The sequence below is a fragment of the Rousettus aegyptiacus genome, unplaced genomic scaffold (assembly GCF_014176215.1).
Source record: "Rousettus aegyptiacus isolate mRouAeg1 unplaced genomic scaffold, mRouAeg1.p scaffold_m13_p_13, whole genome shotgun sequence".
In the NCBI taxonomy this organism is placed as follows: domain Eukaryota; kingdom Metazoa; phylum Chordata; class Mammalia; order Chiroptera; family Pteropodidae; genus Rousettus; species Rousettus aegyptiacus.
In genome coordinates this window covers 28,554,819-28,573,829 of record NW_023416288.1, presented here as the reverse complement: position 1 = coordinate 28,573,829, position 19,011 = coordinate 28,554,819, and the positions used below count along the sequence as shown (strand labels likewise).

General features: G+C 34.7%; 1 protein-coding gene across 5 annotated transcripts in view; it reads left to right on the top strand.

Annotated features, from left to right (window-relative positions):
* SNX13 (sorting nexin 13) overlaps window positions 1–19,011 on the top strand; it is a 112,675-nt gene that overhangs the window by 18,902 nt on the left and 74,762 nt on the right. The gene's annotated exons all lie outside the window — the stretch shown is intronic.

Below are 19,011 nucleotides of genomic sequence, written 5' to 3'. Positions count from 1 at the left end.
ACAACGGACCCAGTGTTTTTTTTTTTTTTTAAGTTTTTAAAAAATGGAGGTGACATTGAAATTGACATAACATAAATTAACTATTTTAAAGTGAACAATTCATTACCATTTAGTACAATCATAATGTGGTGTAACCTTTGGTTCTAAAACATTTTCATCTCCTCAACAGGAAAACTGTATCTATTACAGTTCCTCATTTTCTTCTCTCCCCCGGTGGCTAGCAGCCACCGTTCTGCATTCTTTCTCTATGGATTTATCTCTTCTGGATTTTTCATATAAATGAAATCACACAATATTGGACCTTTTGTGTCTGGCGTCTTTCACTTAGCAAAATGTATCCATGTTATAGTGTGTATCGGTATTACTTCATTTCTTTTTATGGCTGAATAATACTCTACTGTATGTAGATGATACCACAGTTTGTTAAGCCATTCACTCATTGATGGTTATCTGGGTCACTTTCAACCTTTTGGTTATTGTGAATAGTGCTGCTGTAAACATGTATGTACATACATTTGAGTTTTCAGTCCTTTTTGGCATATACCTGGGAGTAAAATTTCTGGGTCATGTGGTAATTCTGTGTTTAAATTTTGAGGAACCACGAAACCGTTTTATACAGTGCCTGCAGCATTTTACATATCCCTGGTTGGTTGGTTGGTTTCTCCTCTATTCCACTATGGTAAGTTCACAGTGACTTGAAAGAGAAAATAAGCAAAGATTATTTTTTTTTAAGTATGAACCCTTATTTAAAACATCTTAATTTAATAGATTTTTTCAGCCAGGTTTATCTTTTTTCCCAATGATTTATTGGTTTATTGAATATGATTTTAGTTTGTTCCTTTCATTCAAACTGAGATGAAGTTGCCTTTCTTCATTTTTTTCCCTCAGTATACTTATGTTCTTAGAACCTTTGAGAATGGTTTTAGGGAGTCTAAGTAATATCAATCTGTTTATTTTACAAAATAATGAAAATAATCAAAGAAGAGAAATAGCAACACAAATAGACTTGGGTATTTTCAAGGAGTTATAAGGTTTAATTGACTTAAGTGCAGGTCAGATTTCTTTGTCTTCTGCTTTTACTATAAGTGTCAATTAGAAGAGTTTAGCAGTTCTTTTGAATCTCTTAAAATTTGAGGCCATCCTGTCACTATAACATCTTTATTAAAACAATGCCTGTATTATACTTCATAAGTAGATATTGTTGAAAATCGGAAGTAAATCGTTTAAGATAGTTTAAACAGTTATTGAAATCTTTTATGAAACTGATCCTCTGCAGATACTGAGGGATGACTATAAACTTAGATTTGTAGAACTGAAGAAAGAATCTGAGGTGCAAGTTACAAAGGGATTCAGGAATTACCTTAGGTGATAAGCATTTTGGTGAAATCAATAAAACAAGCGCGTTATTAGTCAGGCTTCACTGAATGGCTGCCAGGCCTGATTTCAGATAGAATGAGATGTAGGTTGGGGTTATGGATTCAATACATATCTGGCCACTAGAAGGTAATTCAGTATATATCATACAGATCTAGCTACCTGGAGACCCTGTGACCCTGCTGGTATTAGGCTTTTGTCAATTCCTGTCCTGGTGTTAATGCCATGATAATTTGTTTTCTGTTAATCTTACTGCTCTTTTATTCCTGTCACTGCCAACTGACAGTCCCAAGACACGATCTTGTGGGTTAGATCAGAGTTATCTTTTACACTATGTAGGCTACTTATATGATTTGATAGAGCTTTTCTGCCAGGCCATCTCACAGACCACTAAACTAGCTATAGAAAGCCACCCTTATAGCTGTGGCCACGGTGGTGGGGGTCATTCATGTGAATCAGAGCATGGTGACCACTACTTAACAAATCCCTCAGAAAATGGTTAAAGTATGGTAGGCAAGCATTCCCCAGAAGTCCAAGAAGGAAGAAGGTCTTTAAGGTGAGTACCTTGTTTGTCCTGGAAGGAAGTTTTATGTATTTACATAGATACTACATTTGCTTCAGGTATTGCTTGGAATTCTAGTAGCCTTAGGGATGATCTTAATAGCAAAATAATTTATTGCATATAACCCAGCTAAGGGTCTTAGGAAAGAGCCATTTTACACTTGATATAATTTTTATAACATTTTATTTGAGTGAAACTGACAGCAATTGCCAGGAAGCAGGATCTCTAATGTTCCAGAGAATGATGGTTTTGTAGTTTCTTTTATACCTTTGGAATTAAGGAGGGAACTTAAAATTATATGAAGCTGGGAAGAAACAAGGTACAGGATAGTTAACAAGATTATGCGCTCCCTTGAGGGTGGGTTACCCCTCCAGGTATCTGGAAAAGAAGATAACTTCCAGTATGTCAAAAGTGTGATAATCTAGATGCACAAGAACAATGGACAGGGCTGGCTTAAACATTTTACTAAAAAAATTATAGGCCTGTGGTGTGACTACTCACCATGACCTGCGGAGTTAGGAATTTATGATCAGATCACCTTGTGAGATTACTTTTGATTTATTACAGTGCCTTTTTTTTTGTCTGCATACTGCAAGTTTATATCTTTCTTATAACAAAAATTCTTGAGACTTCCAAAGAGTTGCTTTAAGAGTATATCTTTGTTCACCTAAGTCCACACATACTCCTATAAGAGCCTGACTTGTAATAAAGGGTTAACGGAAAAAGAAAGTATATCTTTGAATTTGTTGTGCATTCACACACACCCCTCATACTATCATCTCAAGTTAATTTTTAAGCCATTATAGGAAATCTATAATTCAATTCCTTCTTTTAGAAGTAAGTAAACAATTAAAAAAAAAATTTTTTTTTTTTAAAATTTTAGGTGAGGCAACCCTTGGTTGACCTCACTGATTGCAAGGACCTTATCAGTTTAAGATCCTCTTTTTTTTTTTTTTATGCCTACAGCACCTGGTCTTCCTAGGTGGTCTCCCATCCAAGTACTAACCAGGCCCGACCTTGCTTAGCTTCTGAGATCAGATGGGATTGGGCTTGTTTAGGGTAAACAATTTTTGAGAGATTTTGATTTCTCACATCCAAATGATGTCAGCGCAGAGGTAGGATTGGAAACCAGGATTTCTAACTACTTCTGTGTTATAATGTGTAGTGGCTATTAGTGACATAAAAACAAAAAATGACTTCTGTATTCCTGGAATTTATCTAATCTTGTTTAGAATTTTTTTTCCCCTTGAGATTCTTGATTGTAAGGAACAGAAATATACTCTACTTAGCTCATAAAAAGAATCCAGTGGCATGAAATGGAATGCAGCTAGTCCTATGGGAACTGATAAGCTGAGATCTCAACCACAGTGTCTCTCATCTTGGCATTTCAGTATATCTGCTTCATTTTCAGTTTTTCTCTCATTTGTCTGTCTTATTGGCCTGTATGTCTCCTTAAAATGGCTGCCCTAGCCCCAAAATACACATATTCATCTTCAGGTTGAGTGCCCACCACTGGCTGGCAACAATTTATAGCTGTTCAAGTTACAGAGAAAGAGAGTTTAGCTCAGATCACTGATAGAGCCAGGTCTCACAAGGTGTGCATTGTCTGCCAAACAGTAAGTTGGCAGCATTTGTGTCGGGTCTTGGCCAGGCTGGGGTTAGGAGAGGGAAGTAGTTAGGATAATGTGGTTCTCAAGGACTGTGCCATGAAGGGATGGGATAACCACATGAAACCTGCCTTTTACAGTGTATAACGATTAGTTTCATATTGTTTGTTTAGTAAACTCCTAAATTTATTTTATGGTTGGGTGGTAAAGAATGAACAGACATTAGCATGGGACATCACTGTATCCCATACATTTGTGCATTGTTAAGTTTATAAATTGTAAAAGAATCTAAAGGAATAACTCTCAAGGGTGGATATACATACCGCTAGGGAATATTTCTATTTTTTAAATTAGATTGTTTATGTTAATGCTTATTTGCAGTATTTTATGAATCGGTGTTTGGTATATTAGAAAGGGAGACTCCTGAGTTCATTCATGCATATCACAGAAGCATTGAGTACGCATTATGTTCCAGGAATTCTGCTTGTTATGGGAGATAAGATTGAATATTGTATGTTCCCTGCCTTTAACTTTATGTTTTGAAAACTGAGCTTTCCTTCTTGTGATCGTTAGAGGTCAAACCCTCTTTGAACCTTTGAATCTTTCACGTACTGCTCCATTAGTCATACTTTGTCTCACCTGTTCTCACCTTTGCTGGATCCTTCCCTAAAGCCTGACATGTATGCAGATCTCTTATCACTCATTCCTAAACCTCTTAGTGATGCTGCTCTCAGTAAGATCAGCAGCTACCTTCTGGTTGTCAAAATCACCTGGACATTTACTGGTTTTTATCTTACTGAACAGTACTGCTTTTGGACACTGCTGATCACTTTCTTGCGGAGATACTGTTCTCTTAGCTTCTGGCATACCACCTGTTCGTGATTTCTAAGCAGGCCTTCTCAGTCGTCTTAATGGGCTTCATTGGCTTCATTTTTCTGCCCCTTTATATAATAGTGTTACCAATATTTCATCCTTGACTTACTGCTTTCTTCATGATCTACTTCATTCTCACTTTTTAGATTAGTATCTGTGAATACTAATTAGCATCTGTGGGTACTAGTAATTTCAAATTCTTTATCTGTATCTCAGAGTATTCTATAGAATATTATTATATCTAGTTGCTTTCTGGCTTTCTGCACTTGAGGTCTGTATGTATCTACAGTAGCAAACACACTGTCCCCCAACCCTGTTCTTCTTTATCGTTTAGAGTGACCAGCTCTTCAGTCAGCTATTACTCAAGCTCAAAAAGGTATGGTAAGGCTTTCTCATGCAACATGCAGTTAATCACAAGATCTGTTGATTGCCATCTAGATGTTTCTCCAATCTGCAGACTTCTGTCCGTTTCCACCACATCTGCCCTATTTTTAGCTTTTAGATAATATGACTGTAATTGTTCTTTATAGGTACATTTTCCTGCCCCCAGGCTTGCATACTTTAAATCTTGCCGATAGTTGATAGAATGGTTTACATTTGAATGTCCCATATGCTTCTCACAATCTACTTTTTAAAAACAACTTCCAGTTGGAACAGTGTTTCATGCTTCCTGCTGTCTTTATCAGTTGCCCTACTCACCTGGCTCTGCTCTGCTGTCCTCTGAGACTAATCTTAAGTGTCACCTTTTTCAGGATGCTTCCTCTGATTTGCTTCCCCCCTTCCCCTTCAGGTTGTGTCAGATCACATGCTCCTTCTAGTACCTTGTAATAGCTGATGTATGTCTTTATTTTACTTAAAATATTTTACATACATCATTCTCTTCCACAAGAAGGTGAGCTTCTTGAGGCTAGGAACATTGTTTTATTTATCTTTGAAATGGCAGAGCCTGGCTATAAAGGGCACATGATAGACTTCAGTAAATGTTTGATCAATGCATGAAAGAAGCTCCTAGTCTAGAAAAGGCAGAATAACATAAATAACTACTGTAGATCTTCAAATAATACAATGGAGGCAGAGAATGCAAGGATGGAACATTCTATCTGGAAAATAGGAAGGCTTGCTTCATGGAATATACAAGTTTGAGTTGCTTTTTAAAGGGAACTTGATAGAGATTCTTGCTGGAGAGGAAAGGTAATCCATCCTAAATAACAGAAACAAGAGAACAGGTCCTGCTCATGGAAAAGTTAGGTATTTCAGAATCTTTTTCTCATAGGTTGTTTTGGCAGTAAAGAAGGTGGAATAGAGGGGAGGCAGGAATCTATCTTGCAGGCTTTAATGAAGGTTTGTCTTGTCTAAGGCTTTGGTGGTGAGGAAGGGAGGGCCCCCAAGATATTTAGGATCTAGACTATAACTAGTTGGATGTAAGAGTTCTAAGAGGGCAGTTTAAGATAACAGATTTCTCTTTTCAGTAATTGGATAGGCACTGATGCTTTAAATTAGAGAATGTAGGAGATATTGGGGTATGTAATGAATGAATTTTACACATGATGAATTTGAGGTACCCGTCAGAAAGGTTCAGTATGCAGTTGTATTTAGGTTTTAGAAATTCAGGAGGTGTATTTGGGCCGGAGGTACAGTTTTGGAAGTTGACAGTATACATGAGGTAGTTAAAAGTGGGAGATTAGAAAATAAGACATAATTCAGAGAGTGTAAATAGATTATAGGTGAGTGAAAACAGAACTCTGGGAATTGCAGGCTTTCTTTTGCTTGCAACAAATAATCAAGGATATATATTCAAAGCAGTATCAGTTTTCCTCAACCTCTCATTTCCTTTTTTTCTTTCCCACTTTCACAGAATTTGGAAATTTTTTCTTTACAGCCCCTATTTGTGATTTCCTCATTTTCTTCATTTCCTCTTCACTCCACTGGATTCTTCTTGAGGCCAGTAGTTTATTCCTTTTTAAGTGTTTATTGTCAGATTAAACTAGGGAAAAGAAAATGCTTAAATCAGATATGTGAATTAAAATCTCTTCATGAAATGGGCATATGCATACCTTCACTTCCTGTAAGAAATGAGCTGCATCCTGTTTTTTAAACATGTTACTCTATCAGTTTATCTTTTGTTTTCCACTTCCAGGTAAGTATTTTGCCTTTTTCACTAAAACAGCTGTAAGATTATGATGATAAATCACATCTTTGGACTCATCAGGTAAACTGTATAGTTTTGTTGGGACAATCCTGAAGTGTTCCTGGCTCATTTTCATGCGGTGAGGGGGTGGGAGATGTAGCGTTGCCACTCAGCTTTATCCCATTGTTGCCTTGTCAAGATGTCATTCTACTGATTCAGATTTTTCTATTTTTCAAGAAAAGTCAGAACTGATTTTTATATGATTTTTAAAATGTTTATCCAGAATTAAAAAATATATTTTGGTTTAATAAAACCAGATTTTATTCCATTCTCAAACCTTAGAATTTCTTGTAACAAAGACCAACCAGCATCAGCTACTGAAATTTTGAGATGTGTTTCATTCTATCACATACTAGGGTAATAGAGGAAACTTGACTGGAGCCACAGAAGATTGTAGGGAAAAAGGAGACAGGCTCAATTCCTTGGTTGGGAAAATTGAGTAATAATGGGTTCATGAAGTCAGATAGGCTGAGGTCTAGCCCATCTGCAGTAAGTATTCTGGCAGTGAATCTCACCACCTTCAGCTTTCTGTTCGTTGAGGTCTTGATCCTGGGCACCATGATCAGTGACTTGAAACTAGAGTGGTTAGTTAGGGAGAATATTTTTGTTATTTTATCCTGCATGCGTAAGTACAAAGTTAAAACACACACAGATATCACTTTGGTGTTTTGTCCCAAGAATGTAACACACATGAGTGATGTTTTGTCAGTGCTCAGCACCTGACTTACTAAATGAGGTCAGGATGATTTGTTAGGACTTACTGTTTTATCTTCATTTGTTTATTGAGTCAGAGTAAAGAATTTTTATAGAAAGGCTCCTACTCATTCCATAGGAAAATCAGGGCGATATGTTGGAAACTGACTTTTGGCTTTCCTGTTTGTTTTCCTTGGGAGGAAAGAGTAATGATTCTTCCAAGTGGAACTTTTGTAGTTTCAATTGTGCGTGTTCCCTTTTAGCAACACCTTTCCCTTGTAAATAATTTCTATTTGTATAAAAATTAAAGATTACAATTAAAAATTATATTTTAAAAAGTATGCCATAAAATGTTAGAATGTGATTGTTGATTCTTGATCTAACTGGCTTTTGACCACATCAGATTAAATTATGAGGAATTTATCCAGTAGGCATCCCAAATAAAGAAAATGTGATTTTCTGTGTGGGGTGTTGAGGGGTGGGGGGTGGGGGAGGGGAGACAGGTGGAAATATGTTCTAATACATCACGTCAACTAAAGTTTTGATCATCTAACAATTTTCCTTAATTAAATGATACATGTTTTATATATGCATATAGTTTCTCTTAAGGTTTTCCGTATCCAAGTTGTTGATCTCTAGTTTCCTTTACTAAGATGAGACATTATGAAATCTGAAATGAATCTAAGTTAATTTTAACAGCATGTAAAAATATGGTTTTTAACATTTGGTTAAAAGTTGAATCAGTTTTAAGCAGTTTGACTTTTAGCATTTGTTCTTTTGGGTGGTAAGACTGACTATGTATCAGTTTATTCTAATTTATGACTGGCACCAGTCTATTATATCATTTCTCCCCTTGTACAATAATCTTGTACTTGTGATTATTTAGGTGTAATTTTTTAAAACTTTATATTGTAGAACAGTTTTAGATTTACAACAAAATTGACAAGAAGGTAAAGAAATTTCCTGTACACTCCCTGCCGGATACATGCATGATCCTCCCTCATTATCAACATCACTCACCAGAATGGTTAGATGTTTTGTTTGTTTGTTTGTTTTACAAAGGATGAACCTATTATTGACACATGATAATCACCCAATGTTCATAGTTTACCTTGGAGTTCACTCTTGGTGTTCAACATTCTATATGTTTGTACAAAAGTGTAATAATATTTATCATTATGATATCATATAAAATATTTTCACTCCTCTTAAAATTTTCTGTGCTTGGTTTCATCTTACCCTCCTGCCCAGAATGTCATATAGTTAGATTCATACAGTACACACACACACACACACACACACACACACACACACCATACACACAGCCTTTTCACATTCATTTTTTTCACTTTGTAATATGCATTTAAGGTACTCCATGCCTTTTCGTGTTTTGATAGGTCATTCTTTTTAGCATTGAATAAAACTTCATTGTGTGGATATATCTCAGTGAATGTATCCGTTCACCTAGCTACCTTAGGGCACTGTGTTCCTTCCAGGTTTTGGCAGTTATGAATAAAGCTGCCATAAACATCTGCGTAAAGGTTTTTGTGTGGACATATGTTTTCAACTTCTTTGAGTAAATACTAAGGAGTGCGTGATGGCTACACACCTATGGCAAGAGTATGTTTAGTTTTGTAAGAAATCACCTAACTGTCTTGCAAAGTTGTGATGTGATTTTGCCTTCCCACCAGCAGTGTATGAGAGTACTGTTGCTCTACATCCTCTTCAGTGTTTGATGTTTCCGGTCTCTGGATTTTGGCCATACTAATAAGAATCTAGTGTATCTTCTTGATGACATATGATGTGGAGCATCTTTTCATGTGCTTATTTACCATCTGTATATCTTTTTAGAAGAGGTGTCTGTTAAAATCTTTGGCCCATTTTTTAATTAAGGTTGTTTTCTTATCGTTGAATTTTAAAACTTCATTGTATATTTTAGATAACAGTCCTTTATCAGATGTGTGATTTGTGAATATTTTCTCCTAGTCCATGGCTTGTCTTTTATTATGATACAGTCTTAGAGCAGAAGTTTTTAATTTTAATGAAGTCTAGCTTATCAATTATTTCTTTCAGGGATTGTGTCTTTGGTGTTATATCTAAAAGGGCATCACCATGCCCAAGGTCATCTAGGTTTTTTCCTGTGTAATCTTCTGGAATTTAATAATTTTTTGTGTTTTACATTTAGGCATATGATTGATTTTGAGTTAATTTTTGTGAAGGATATATGATCTGTGTATTAGATACGTTTTTTTTGTTTGTTTGTTTGCATGTGGATGTCTGGTTTCTCCAGTACTATTTATCGAAAAGACTATGTTCAGTTATATGTTGTTTTTTGGAAACTCTAGAATAGTGTGCATTTATCCTTCACAGTTTACTTTGTTGCCATTTATAAATGGAATCTTTAAATATATTTAGACATAAAAGTATAAATAGCCTTGAATATTAATGTTAATTTCAATAAACATGATATTCTCTGTCCTACTTTTTAATCAAAGGGCACTTTCTCTGTTGTCACACTTTTGAATAGCCTTAGTATTAGTGAATCTTTGTTCACGTGAAGGTTTTAGTTTTGAAAATTATAAAAATTTTAATAATGACGTTTTTAATCTCTTGTGGGTAATAACATTTTGATGGAAAGAAGCAGGTGACTGTGAAGACAAGATTGCCTTTTCTTATTTCACTGAAAAACTGCCTTTTGAAGACAATGTAAAAGGAATTTCAATACTGTTTAAACTCTGGAGGCTTTATCTTTTCTGTATTTCTAAACACTTCATAAATCTTTTTTATTATGGCACTTATCTCATTTATGTTATCATTACATGTGTATTTTTCTTTTTTAGTTTATGAGCGTATCAAGGGTAGAAACTGATTCATCTTTGTATGATTAAGGCCTAATACATAGCTCCTTAATTACTACAGAATTAATGAGAAAATTCCCAAAATAATTATTTTGAAAGACAGTAGTTCTTATATAAAATGTACACATACTCACACATAAAATAGGATATTTAAACTCATCACTTAGTTCTGTATTTAAAAGAATCTTTTTCTTAATTGAATAGCCAAGTGTATATTGATTGCTCTACTGTCAACCTCATCATAAGAAACTTTTCATTTTTAACCCCAGGTTAATTCCCTAGGCTGTAAACATGTAGCTCATTTGTGGCCTGTTTATTTCTTGCAGTGTTTGCTTAGGAAATGCAAGTCCATTTACTATGTAAGTGAATTTTGTGATTTTTTTGTGTGTTTAAAGGTTTTTTGATGAAAAATTTCAAACATTAATTGTAAAAAGAGTAGTATAATGAGCTCTCTGTCCTCATGCCCGGTTTAGACATATCAGCTCATGGCCAATTATATTTCATCGATATCCCTTTCATTTTTGCTGACTCTACTTTCAGAATTATTTTGAAATATATTCCAGATATTTCATCTGTAAATATTTTATGCATTTCTAAAATATAAGTATTCTTTTTATTAAACCAAACAATACAATTACACCAGCTAAAAAATAAGCAGTGACATGTTAATATCATTAAATATTCAGAAAATGTTTAGAATTACCCATTTTCTTTTCCTCTCCTTTTCTTCCTCATTCTTCTCTTCCTTCTCCTTTTCCCGCTGTATTTTTTTAAAAAAAAAGTTGGAAAAGCTATTCATGTTGCACTTTTAACCCACGGATTGCCCTGTCCCGCCCCCTTCTTCTCTTGTTTTTCCTTGTCCTTCATTTGTTGAAGGAACTGGGTCTTTCACCCTTTAGTGTTTCCCACTGTCTGAATTTTGCGCAGTTCATCTTGATAATGTATTGTCACATTTTCTCAGTCTTCTGAATTTCCTAAATCAGATTCAGGTTCAATTTATACCCTCTGCCCCGCCCCCACCTTCACCCCAAGACTCATTCGTAGATGGTGGTGTGTATTTTTTTTTTTCCCCCAAGAGGTGTATAATGTCTGGTTCATGTCTTCTCTCAACTGCTAGACTTAATAGATTAAGGGTTGCAGTATGGTGATAGTCTAATTCTGTCACTTCTTTATTACATGGAATATTTCCTTAAAGAGAAACTGAATTTTCATCAGCTCTCTACCTGGATAAATGTTTAATTCTCCATCACTTTTCAAAAAATGATCAGTAGAATTAAAAAAAAAAAAAACTACAAATGTTTTAAGTGCTTCAATCTACTGCAGTGATTATTCTTAATTATTTCATCTTTAGCCACTAGAAGCCTCTTCAGTTTGTTTTCTGCGTCATTTTGACATATACTCAATAGTCTTTCTGGTGTGTCAAGGTGCTCCAGGCCCATCTTAAACTCATTTCCTACTCCATACTTGTAAGCAGCCATTTTTCCTGGTTTGTTTTAGTGGAACTGTTTATACTGTTTTTTCACTGAGGCAATTTAAGATTTTTTTTTTTGTTGGAAGTTTTTTGTTGTTGTTATTGTTCTTAGGGTACATACCACTAACGATTCATAGTCAAATCGTTATATTGTAAAATCATTGAAATGTTTTTTTTTCTGTTTAATTATCCTACACTTTTGTATATAGTAGAGTTAGATTTGTTTCACTTTGCTTTTGATTTTTAGAGATTACTTTTTATATATAAAATATTTAAACCATTACAAAATCAGATTTACAGAACCAGGTATTTTTAGAGATGTCTAGTTCTTATACCTGTCCCTTCTACCCCATTTTTTCCATTCTTTATAGATCACTGTTTTCTAAAGTTTCTGTGTATGTGTACTTTTTTATAACTTTCTGAGATGATTGATTGCAATATTTAATAGTATGTAGTTGAGTTTTTAAAAATCTCAGGATAAATATGCTTATACAAAAATATGATATGTTCAAAATACAAAGAATAAGTACTTTCTGATGCTAGTTCTATGATGGAGTCTGTTAGATCACATAATTAGAAAGTTAACTGTCTTTGGTATCTTTTAAAATTTCTGCTTTAATCATTTATTTTTAAGGGAATACTTTTTAGTATGTAATATATACATGTATACATATTTGTTTAGAAATGAGACATATATGTACACACATGCCTTTATCTGTCAGATGGAAACATTTATAAGGAAAATAATCTTTTTTCTTTTTAATTAAGATTGAAAGTTTATAATTAAAAAATCTATTTCTTGAAAGTTACTAAGGCACGAGAAAAATAGTTTCTAAAAAGCTCTTTTTATGTATTTTATGTATTTTAGTCTTATATATCTACTAGTAGACCTTTTATCAGGAATTCATGAAACCTTGGTAAAGCAGTTTTGCAATTTGAGGCTTTGAGTATTTATCGGAAGCCTGTCAGGATTGTTTTTTGCTGTTGCCCCCTTCACATTTTAAAAACTTTGTTATTTTTCTTGGATAAGGAAAACATTCAGTATATAGGATCTTTTTTTTCAATATTGGGGTTGCTTCTGGTCCCTAATTCAGTGATTACCTTAGTATGGCTATGGGGATGGGGCGAGGAGTCACAGCCTAACTTAGTTTGTTTCCTAAATAAATAAATATTATGAATGTATTACTCTTTCAAACTATACAAATATTTTGTAAATGATAGAATCTAGTTTAAAAAACACTGGATTCATTGTAGCTTTTGTTTGTTTTCTTGTATTTATCATTGGGAGCTGGGAGTTCTAATTATCTGGTAGTCTGTGATTACTCCTCTAACTTAAAAAATGAAGAGTTTGTCCAGGTAGCCACCTACATATATGTATGTAATTCTTTCTCGAAAATGTATAAAAGTGGAAAATAGACTTCTGTTATAAGGGAGATGGCTCTATTACCAAAGAGGTAAAAATACATGGGGCGGGGGCGGGGCACAGTATATGTGTATGTATGTGTATAACCTAATTTTTACGGGCACCCTCAGTTGTGAGAAGGAAGAAAAACCTGCAGGTATCCAGTGGCCATTATCTGTGCCAACTGGGAAGTTAGCTTGCTTGAAGAAAAGTGTAGTTGATTGCGATGTTTACCATTTCCGTAGGCGATCTGTCCCTCCTGGTTCAACAGCTGGATTGCAAACTTGTATCATATCACTGGTCTTTAGTCATCCTCACTGGGATGTACTAGGTAACTTAATAGGGGTGAGAGGAAGAGGAATTTTATTCTTGTCCCTGCAGCATGGAAAGAGATATAGGGCCAGCTGGCCCAGCAGATGTACTGATGATCCATGTACAGCTTGCCCCTCTGGCTGCCTTCCCCGAAAGGAGTGATGATGTCAGTTGGTGTCAGCGCATGTTGAGACAGCCAGAAAGCACTATTTCTTTCATATTAGCCTCAGGGAGAACAAGGACCAAGCTCTTGGGGTGATTTTTTTTGAGAATGGGGCTTGGTATGGGTTGTGCTGATAGGAGCATATAGCTCTCCTAAAGCCATAAGAGGGAGGGGCGATGAGGAGGAACACTTCAATTTAGGGTCCTTTTCTTTTCATTTTTTCTTCATCTTTTCCATTTCTTATCCTTTGCCTTTTATCTTCCTCTTTTCTTCCTCCCCTTTTTTTCCTATTCCCTCGCACATTTCAGTTCTCTAGTTAGTAAATTAATTAGTTAACATATTCAGTGAGCTTCTTCATTATACCAGGTCTTGATTAATTTATTATATAATGTTGAATAGACAGGGTTGCATGTCAGGATCACAGTCTGTTGAAATTACTTGGAGAACTTCCATTTATTGTAGATCAAATAAGGTAGGAGGAAAATAATCTATAGTTACAATAAGGCCACTCTTCTTGTGGGTACTTATTTTTGTCGTTGAACTCATATGTCATTTCTTTGACCTGTGTTGGCACTGAAGTGGTGTTTTTTAAGGTTCTCAGCTCTTATCTTTCTGGCTGCCCTGCGCCATGTAATATGTTAAGATACACCAAGTGAATATAACTCTGCAATTGGTTGACTCACTTTAGTAAGACTGATATCAGGGTCCAAGGTCTGTTCTGTGGGAGCTCTGACAATCTATTCTTCATGTGAGCTAAAGTAGGTGTTTCCACTGAGCCCTACTCTCCACATGCAGCCAGGCCTGGCTCTGCATTGAATTAGTTGTGTCATTATGAGCAAAGTTACTTAACCAATCTGCTGTTGTTATTGTTGGGACCAATTTGAACTTTGGTGTCACTCCCATGGCATGGGGTGGGGGATAACGGCACAGAAGTGCAGTTAGTATTTTTCCTTGGTTCTTCCTTATTGACGCAGTGAAGAATCACAGGTCAGTGAGATTTAGAAAAGGTTTATTAAAAGCATATGTTAGAAAGACAAAGCACGTCCTAAAGAGGCACATGGTTTTAGCGAAGAGCTGTAACAGCGCTGTAACAACAACCACAAAGATCCCCACCCCCGAAGTGGGAATGTCTGCATTATATTTGGGCTGAGATGGGTGATTCCAAAGGCGTTCTTAGGTGATTGGCAAGTGAGGTCATTTTGATTGACACTTGGCCGCTATATAACTCTTTGCCTAGTGTACATGTGCTTACTCAGAATTCTAACACCGTTTGGGCGGTCTCTAGGCCAGGCCCCTATTTCTTTGTTCCCCCCTGTTGCTCATGTCTGACTAGCTACCTTAACACTATGACTACACTTGATTTGAGAATTGATCTCACAGCTCAGCTCCCTCATTGTGCCAATGGAAATTTTAGATCAAAGAGAGGTTACACAGAAATTTAGCGGTAAACTGAAACCTATCGTTTCTGACTCTGTGTTCTTAGTACTCTGTTATAGTACCTTTCCTATAAAAGTCTGTGAGAATCAAAGGAGATAAATGTCATTATGACTTGATAGGCATAAAATATCATAAAGTAAAATATATCCACTTTCTATTGTCAGGAGCCATATACGAACCTTTGCATTGTCATTTTTTGATCCTTAAGCTTCTTGACAGCAAGGGTCATTTTTTATGTCTTTGTCCCTGTACTTTCGGCCAAACCAATACATGTAGTTATCTCATCACACTAAAATTGACACTCTTTGAAACCCCAAATTTTTCCATTTATGTACGGTATACATGGATAAACTAATTGTCTAACAATAAAAATTACATACTTTATATTCACACTTGGGATTTATTACATTCATTACAAGTAGTTTTCTGACTAATTTCTCAGGTGACATATTAAGCTGATTAGTATTCAGATAAAAGAAAACATTTATGATTTTAGTATTTTTTTCTTACTGTGGCTCTTCAGGCATTTGTCAGCTGACAAATTTTAAGGTTTATTAAGGAGTCAGGTTTTGCTCAGGATCAGTTCTCACTCTTATACCTACTAGTTGTGTGACTTAGGGCAGTTTTTAAAAACTTCTCTGTGCCTTTGTTTCTCCGTTGTTAACTAGGAATAATAGTAGTGATTAAGCTAAAAATTTGACCACTGGACCAGGGACTTATTTACTCACCACAACCATATGACATAAGTGAAGAAATGAAAGCATGTAGTGGTTACACAGCTTATAAATAGCAAAGATATGATTTGCAAGCAGATAAGGCTAACTCCAGAGTCCACATTTTTTGAGCACTATGCTATGTCTTGATTACTTGGTAAGTTCCGACAAGTTAATGATAGAGTATGTGGAATGCTTGGTACAGTTTTAGTTTTCACAGCTCTTTGGGTTGTAGTATTGTGAATAAAGTTTCGTGGACCTAGAAGTGAATTAAGGGAGAATTATAAATTTGTCATTTTCCTTTGTTCTGAACAGTACTTGTAGCTTGTTAGAAATGAAAGAATCACAGACCTTACCCCAGACATATTGGATCAGAATCTGCATTTTAATAATCTGCAGTTGAGAACCTAAATGGCTGCAGTAGATGATGTTGAGTTTCTTCCACCTCATGGTAGGTGGGTCAGTGGTTCTAGAGCAACAACCAGTGTGGATGTTTCAGTGTTTATTATATGTAGAGCAAAAAGTGGTAATATATCAAGGATTATTTTAATGTAAACCTGTAATGTAGATTTATTTCTATTTTCTGACTTTCATTTTAAGTCCACTCTTGAAGTAATACCTCTTCGAATTAGTAAAAGGTTTCTGACATAGTATAAAATTATCCTAAATTTTATCGTTCTGTGTCATATTAGGAAATAATTAGAACCTGAGAGTTTTAAATAGTATTAGGCCAAATGTTTCTCTTAATCTTACCAAATAATCAGATTGTAATATCAGCCAATTATGTATATGATAACACTAAGAATAACAAAACTTTCTTATTTTTGGACAATTCACTGTTCTGTTTCAATGAATAGTTTAATATTTGAAGTTAATTATTGTAAGAGATTACTTACAAAGCAAATGAGCACCTGATTTGCTTGATTGGAAATGTTTAATTTTATTAGTCTCTGGAATATAAAAATTTCTCTCAAACTTAAGGAAAAGGTCTTGTAGATTTTTTTTTTTTTTAATGTAATAGTAATGTCTTTTGTTCACTGTGAAATCACTACCACCTGGTACATTGTAGGTATTCAAAATATTTGTTGCATGAATAAGAATTTATATTGGGTGATTTTGCTACCATTTTCAAATGAATATGTAAGACTTGTAAGATTCTGAAAACAAGTTTTCAGGCAATTAAATGTCTCCCTCTGTTAACTAATTGCTGCGTTAAATAATCTTCCCCATTGTTACTAATTGACTAATTGTAATTCTTTTTTGAAAATTTCTTTAATTGTAGAAGATAGATTCAAACAGAATAAAACATTTATGCAGTTTAAAGCAAACACTTGGTTAAGAAATAGAACACTGCTGAGATTTTGAGAAGCCCCCTATGTGTTTTTCTGCAGTTGTGTGCTACCTTCCTGTATCCCCAGGGATAACTACTTGCTTGGTTTCATTTTTAAAACCTTTGAATATATCTGCATATATCCTTAATAAGTTGCTTAGCTTTGAAAAACTGACTAGCAAGCATAAATCTAACTGTGTAAAGAAAGGGTAATAGTGCTAATATTAGATCAAATATCACTGGAGGAGGTAGGTTGAATAAAGTATCTGGGTCATAGTCTGCTTTCTGCTTTCCTGAGAGTTTACAATAACTCTTTTGAGGGGAAGTCAGTGGATAAGATTTTGAATGAATCTTGGGAAATAGCATCTGTTTCCCATAGTTGGTCATCTGGCAGTGCTGTAGTGTGGATCAGGTACTGGATGTTCAGCAGAAGTATTGTCAGAGGGACTGGACTGCTCTGTGCTTTATTCTAAACCACTATAGCCTACTGTTAGCTCTTAGAAATAAGTCAGAGGAGACCACTTCTGTGAGGTGAAATGGTATCTCCAGCCAATTCAGGGAGGAGATCATGAGGGCAGAGATCATGAGTGGCCTGGATGAGAAAAGAGGATAATAAAATAGAAACGAATGAGAATTGTGCCTATATAGTTTTCTTATATTGAAGAAGAAGAAGAAGAAAAAACTCTACTGAGTGACATAAAAGAAGATTAAATAAATGGAAAATATTATTTTAGGCTAGGAAGACTCACTCTTATAAATTCTCCTTAAGTAAATCTTGTCCAAGATTTCCATTCATGTGTCATGTATTAATCATTCAGAGCTTCTTAGACCAACAGTTGCTTTCTTTTTCTCCATAGCACTTATCTCCGTCTGGTATTTACTTACTTACTTGCCTTTTTTTCCCCTTCTGGAATGTAAACTTATGAGAATATGTAAATTTATGAAGGTATGCTTATCTTTCTCCCCTTACTAGAACATAGACTTAATGAGGATGTTTTATTCATTGCGGTTTCCCCAGCACCTTGAGCTTACAGCACTTAGGAAGCAGTCAATGACTTGTGAATGAATGAAATGAATGAATGAATGAATACAATTGTCCTTTCTCTCATAATCCACAGTACTTATTATGTATTCTATAGCTTTTCGGCCATTAATTTTGTTCAGTTTAGCATCTTATAATGCTCTCTATTTTTTTTTTTGGCTCAGTGTGATTGTTTTATTCCCTTAAGACAGTCTTCTCTGTGCTCCTTGATGGCAGGAGTGGGACAAATGCTCACTTCGTATACCTCACAGGACAAGGCAAATGGATGTTAGAGCTTGTTGAATTGAGTACCTTTATTTACTCATAATGACTGAAATTGCTAAAATCCAGTTTGCCTTCATTAAAAGGAGTATTTTTATTAGATAATACAGTAAAATTCTAAACAAAACGGGTGTTTTTTTTTGTTTATTTTTAATGATGGAGAATTTTTGGAGATTTTTTTCATTGAGTTCTTGGTAAATTTTGGTAACTGGAAGTTGAGAGTTTTGCAGTTATAATTTTAAAAACTTCTGCACACAATTTTAATAAAAAAATATAATTTTGATGAGATAAGGATTTCTTACCCTGAAATTTTAATTTTTAAAACATGTTTTGCCATACTGTAGTTATGTTGGAACCTAGTTTTAAAATTAAATATTCTAAATAAGCACAGTTTTATGGTCTACATTTTATATATGCTTTTGTGTATATAAATTCTTTGTTATCACTTCTCATGCCAGTGTATCATTCACCAACTTGTCTATTTCTTGTTGTACCTTTACATTTTCACTAGGTTTTAAAAAAACCATTGCTGATGTTCTATAACCTCTTTCTACATAAGATTTTGTATATTGTTTCTTGGAGATAAATTTCCAAAAGCGTAATTAACATTGTCAAAAGTAAACATTTTAGCAATTATTAAAACAATATTATAAATGTAAAAAAGGTGAAATTTAAAACTGTAAAAATTTAGTTGAGTCTTTTCTAATTCATATTTATTTAAAAAG